This window comes from Triticum dicoccoides, chromosome 6B (assembly GCF_002162155.2).
Source record: "Triticum dicoccoides isolate Atlit2015 ecotype Zavitan chromosome 6B, WEW_v2.0, whole genome shotgun sequence".
NCBI classification, from domain to species: Eukaryota; Viridiplantae; Streptophyta; class Magnoliopsida; order Poales; family Poaceae; genus Triticum; species Triticum dicoccoides.
The window spans coordinates 44,150,215-44,156,381 of NC_041391.1; positions in this window are offsets into that span (position 1 = coordinate 44,150,215).

Sequence of the window (6,167 nt, forward strand, 5' to 3'; positions counted from 1 at the left end):
AAAGTTGTTCTGAAATTTTTTCAAATAAATCTTAAAATAAACTAGGTGAAATTTGAGAGAGGTAGGAAAAAGAATCATTTCATTTGGAGTTGTATTTAAAAAGATATAACCAGTCAAAGTTTTGGTCAAATTCTGTTTTTAAAAATAAAATAGAAAAAGAAAACATTTCAGACAGAACACGCTTTCGGTGCAGGGAAAACATACTGGGGAGTTTACGCTTCCACTTAATCCCACGTGGACAGGTGCGGGGTCGCTGACAGTGGGTCCAGGGGGCCCACTAGTCAGGTTTGACTAGTCTTCTCCCTCCTCTTCCTCTGTCCCGAGCCGAGGCGGGGCGTCCGGCGATCGTCGCCGGTGAACGGTGGCTCCCCGCGGGTTCCAGAGGGTCTGTATGGATCCGCGACTCCAGTGCGGTCCTCCAGGTGGTTGCCAGGCCGGTGGGGACGGAGGGAGCTGCCGGCATCGAGCTTCGCGGCGGAGGAGGCTTCGGGTGGATAGTGAGTTTGGGGCTGTGGTGGTCTCTGACCAAAATCGAGCGTGGGGTTGTACTCACGAGAGGGAGGGAGAGCTCTTGGTGGAGAGAATGGAGAGGGGGAGGCACTGGTGGCGACAGAATCGGCCGGAACTTGGCGGCGGCCGAACCGGCCGGACTCGGGGAAGAAGGCCTTCCCTGGTCGATTGGCTGCCACTGGGGGCTTCCTGGAGACCGCTTGAGGCTACCTTCGTGCGGAGACGAGCTCGGGGCTCCTTAAATAGGCAAGGCAAGGCGGTTCCGCGGCGGCTGCGGATAAGCTCTCCAGCGAACCGCCTCTCTGTAGCTAGGGCGATGTGGCAGCGACGAGGGCTAGCAGACACGCTTGCGGATGAGCTCGCACTGCTCCAGGGGCCAGGTGGCGAGCGGGAGAGGCTTGGGCGGCGCTGCCCATGGCAGAGGCGCACCGCCGACACCGGCGTGCCGCCAAAAGTGCTCTGGCGGTGGCGCTGTAGGGCGCCAGGGCGGGCTGTCGTGTTGTGGCGAGGCGGGGAGTGTGTGGCGAGGTCCTGCCGTGTGGGCCAAGACAGGGGCGCGACGCGGCGGCTCGTGTGCGCGGCTGCAATTTGCGCACTCTGGGCGCGCCCAGCGCATGCCCACCAGATGCTCGGCGAAAAGCCATGGCATGCTAGGTGGCTCGGTTGGAGCTGGGGGTTAGCAGGTCTAGGTTTGGGCTTGCAAGGGGATCAGTGGACAAGCTGGTTTGGTCAGGGAATCAGGTTCACAGTGCAAACCAAAAATTCATGCCAAAACAGATCATGCCCATAAGGTGTTTGACAAAATGCCAAGGGCACTTAGGCAAGTCTTGGAGTGGTCAAAAACTCCAGATCAGTGTCTCCTTAGATGCAAGAAAGAGTGGTGAGGTTAGTTTGTGAAAAGCCCAAACTTGTTAGTGCAAGTTTTGCAAAACTACAATTCTGGACAGGAAATAAATGACATTATTTCATGAACCAAAATTAATCCAATGGGTGCATGCTCATAGATTTAGGGGTTTGGTAGGGCTGTCTACAAGTAGGAGAAAACACAAGATCTTTGGAGCAAAATTAAATAGGGTTGCAGTAGAAATCACAAGGCTGGACCAGAATGAAAAAGAGGTTGATTGACTCAAAATTTTCAAAGAACAGCACTAGGTTTTTGCATAATGTTGAATCATATGCTACTACCAATATCCCATAATTTTGGTGGAGGCTAGAAAGAATTATTTAAAAGGGTTGTAGTGCAAAATGCACTCTGGACCAGAGAAGGAAAAATTGATGCAGAGCTCAAATTATTACATAAATAAAAGATATTTTTGTATAAAAGTGATTTAAAAACATCACATGACATCTCCAATTCTTGGTTAGAATTTTAGGTGAATTTATCCAATGGTTATAGTTCAAATATGGCCATATAACCTTGAAAAACCATTTCCAAGAAAGTAAAGATCAAGCAACTTAATTATTTAATTAGTTATATTAAATAAGGGAAAGTTTCTCTTGACAGATTAAATAAGTCCAATGACATATTTGGAAAGTTTTCTCTCTAGGAAAAACTCATCATCACAGGGAAGGAAATGATTTAAAAATAAAAATGGAGCTGAGAAATTCAAGGTTTTAATTCCTGGCAAAAAATTTAATTCATTAAAACAAGGCCAAATTTTTGGGGGTGTCACAACACTACCCCCCTTAAGAAAAATCTCGTCCTCGAGATTTGTTAAAAGCTGCGTTAAGAAAATACTACGCAATAAAGATGTGGCTTTAGTGAGAGGGCAATAAGTGGTGAAAAACCACAGTGTGAAAACTGGTGCTGCGTGGAAAAGTCTACGTTTCGGGACAAAAACGTGAGATTTCTACGCTGGATAAAAATTTAGAATAACTTCTAAATTTAAATATACGCTGGTCGTACCCGAGAGCACAGTGCTCTCTTTGGCCGACAGGTGGACCCGGGGCCCACTGTCAGTCTCTTCTACTCCCTCTGGCTCTTTCTTCTTCCTCTCTCCCGCGCGCTTTCTCCACTGGTGACGCCTAGTGTGTAGGGCATCTAGGCCGTACCGTGGTAGTGCGCGGCGTGCTAGCTGCTGGTGCAGCGTGCTAGCTGCTGGTGCAGCGTGCACTCACCTCGCGGGCCAGCGCGCTGTCGGCACTGCTCGCGGATTCGACTCCGAACATCGGCGATCGGCGACGAGCGGCGTTGGTGGACTTCGCCCACCGTACACCGAGCTCGAGCTATAAAATGGCCGGGGTGCCTCTCTCTTCTTCCTCACACCTGGCCTCACTTCTCCTCCTCCTCCCTCCATTACTGCTTACAAAAGCTCGGGTTAGGCCCTAATGGCGGAGGCGATGCCGGACTGGTTTGCGATCCTGATATGCGGAGGGCTGGCGACACTGCTGGGGCTCTCTGTGCTCCTGTGCGCGATGATCCTCGACGATCGTCGCGACGCTGCTGCTCGGGTGTTGGCTCTCCGCGGTGCTGGTGATCATGAGGAGTAGATGGGGTGTGCCGGGTGCTAACTGTTGTTAGGGGGGGTGATTAGCTGGATGTAACACCGTTGCAAAGTTTTGCAAACAGTGTATGTGTTCGAATGGTAATGGTTGTGAGTCTGCTACCTGGTGCTGTGTGAAGTTAATACATCCACGCCGTGAGAAAGTGTAGATGTAGCAACTCAGGGAAAAGAAATCTCACTCCAGAATTTCGCGAGGAAAAACAGTTAATTTAAAGGAGTATAAACCACAACAAAAACTACATACATTAGTAGAAGCCAAATATTTGACTCGTCGTACAAACTCAGGATATCACGCATAGGTCACACACATAAATAAATGTTGCAAAAAAATGAACACTGCAGCGACGTCTAAAATGGAAACGGTAACTGGACGGGGTCCCTAGAAAATGTCTCTGGTACTGGGATACACTCCTCTTCTATCGGGGGAAGTGGATTGACCAGTCGATGCACGTGTCTCTCCTGGTCGGGCCTTAGTGCTCTGCCGATGGCAATCTGAGGATTTAAATCTGCGAGGCTCTGAAGATAACCCATCACACGTTGGGTTAAACGTTCTTGAGCGATGACGTACTGGACAAGGTTGGCCAGGACTAGGTCTCTCTCAATGCGTCCACCGGGAAAAGATGTCACTCCTTCGGGTGCTGCACGGCTCGGGAAGTAATAATATCCTCGTTCGTGGGCATAGGGTACTGCGGATCGAAGGCGAGCAATCGCTTCTTTCGCAGCAGCTTCTATGGCCAAGTGTGGGGTTGGCATAGATTTCCCCACGAAGGAAACTTCTGTTGGATCTTGGTTGGGGTCTACAGGAGGAATGTGTACTGCTGCCCAATATTCCGAGGTGGATGGGGTGATTCTAGATTTGAACAGCTCGTACTGGGGTGGCTGGGTAGAACCCATGGTACTGCGGGTAAAGTCCCACAATATTTTGACAAAGCTACCTGGGGTTGCATCTGGGGTTCTCAGGTGAATGCTGGGGCTCGGCATGACAGGAAAAAGTTGTGAGTGTGGTGCACAAGGTGAGGGTTGCTGGGTAAGGTCACAAGGTGGCCTTCATATAGCAATGGAGCCGGATTCGTTTTACCGTGGTGAAAGGTAATAAATTTGCCAGCTTAGCTCCAAAGGTCAGGTCAGTGTCAAAGATACACATATCTCATAAAGAGACGTGTTACTGTGGTTGTCGTCGGGTTGGTTTTGGTAGTTGTGCCCGGAAAAATATGCAACTAGGCGCTGACAAAAAAAAATGCAAGGCTATTATTAAAATAGAGGCACAACGACAGGCTGCATTTATATACAAGGTCGCACGATTACAAAGCGAGGATACACTGAAACTCGATGCTACTCGCACGGCTTAATCTACCTCGTTTATGTCTAAACGGGCGTGCCTGGTGGATGTCGAGGCTTCTCCACGTGTCTCACTGCCGGGATTAGTCGGAGATGGCGGAGGAACGACAGGGTCGGGGTAGCGATGATGACCATCGCGGGGATTGTTAGCCACAATCCCGTTGGAGTGTGTTCCCAAAAGGCGACGAAGCACTTCTGGGGTCATCAAAGCATCTCGGCTGATGGGTGGAGCTGATCTCGGGGTCTCGATCGGTTGTCCAAACAGCACGACTGGGTTGTCGGTGTTGGGCTCGTCTTCTTCTCTCACCGGGGCTCGACGAACCAGCTCTCCACGAGCTGCAATTAAATCAATAGTGATTTGATCACACAGTTCCTCTAGTGCACTTACATAGCGCACCAGGTGCAACAATGCAGGATCTGCCTCGTGACCTCCGTTGGCAACTTGGGGTGGTCTACCATACCCTTCACGTCTGGGGTAGTAGTGGAACGAGCGACAGTTAACTCTGGACAACAAGTGCCTGAGATGAACTATAGCCTCTCGAGCAGCTAGTTGTATGGCTTGTGGCTCAAAGGAAGTTTTTCTTCCGGTGAACCTGTAGGGGCGCTCGGGTGCTAGACCCCTACCGTAGATGTGTACAGTGGCCCAGAATTGACGGTCTTCACCGCTTATGGGTCCTTGGTACACAACATATTCTGGTGGCTCCTCTAACGCATAGGCACGACGGGTGAGGTTTGCGAGGATGGTCACAAAACCTCCAAGGTTGGTTGCTGTGGTCTTGTTGTGCACTATGGGGCCAGGCATTGTGGCTCGGTTTGGGGTAGCGGCTGTGCTGTGCTGGGTTGAGACTAGCGTGCCCTTTTTATAGGAAAAAGGGGACGGAGTCTTCTTCCGCACGCTTGCGAATGAGGCGCCTTGGGTGCTGGCCACTGGTGTGTGATCGACAGGCTAGGCTAATAGGTTGGGCACCGACTGCCAAAAGTGTCGGGATTACTGTGTGGCTATCTTGCACGAGAAGCTTGGCTGGGGTTTGGCTAAGGTCTAGTGGGTTGGTTTGCCTAAGTTTTTCGACCTGGCTAAGATAGGATTAGCCAATGGTCAGCCTGGCTCTGATACCAAGTCTGTCACGACTGGTTTTCCGGGTAAAAAATTTCCAGAAAAGACCGTCGTGCTCATCAGCCCCAGGATTACTGTTAGCTGATGAGGCTCCAACTTGATACAGAAATTCCAAGCAGAAAACAAAATATGTAGTACAAGGCCATTCTGGCCTGTGAGTACAACAAAAGGTTTCTAGTGGTTGATCGCGGAAGCGGGTTGTGAAACATCAGTGTCTATGGGACTCCATTTCCCACGGGAACAGCTGACCAGGTTAACTCCTATCTTCGCGAGGCTGCTATCTCCATTCCTTAGGTTCCGGGGCTGTCATCGCGTCGCTCCTCTTCGTGCAAGAAAATCTGGCCAAGACAATAGCCAGGGACAAGCCAGTGAGTACTTTGAATGTACTCGCAAACATTATGAACACAGGTATAATATAATAATGATGTGCTGAAAATATTTTATGCTCATGACGTCAGTCACAAAAGATAAATAAATCTCTGATACGTGCAAGCAAGTTATTTATAAAATTGCAATAACATAGTAGTATTAAAATTTATGAAATAAATAACAAGCAAAGCCACAGTCGGGCGTCTTAGCGACACCACATAAAGGGCTTTAAAAGAAATGACACAGTCGGGCGTCTGAGCGACACCACATAAAGGGCTTTAAAAGAAATGCCACAGTCGGGCGTCTGAGCGACACCACATAAAGGGCTTTAA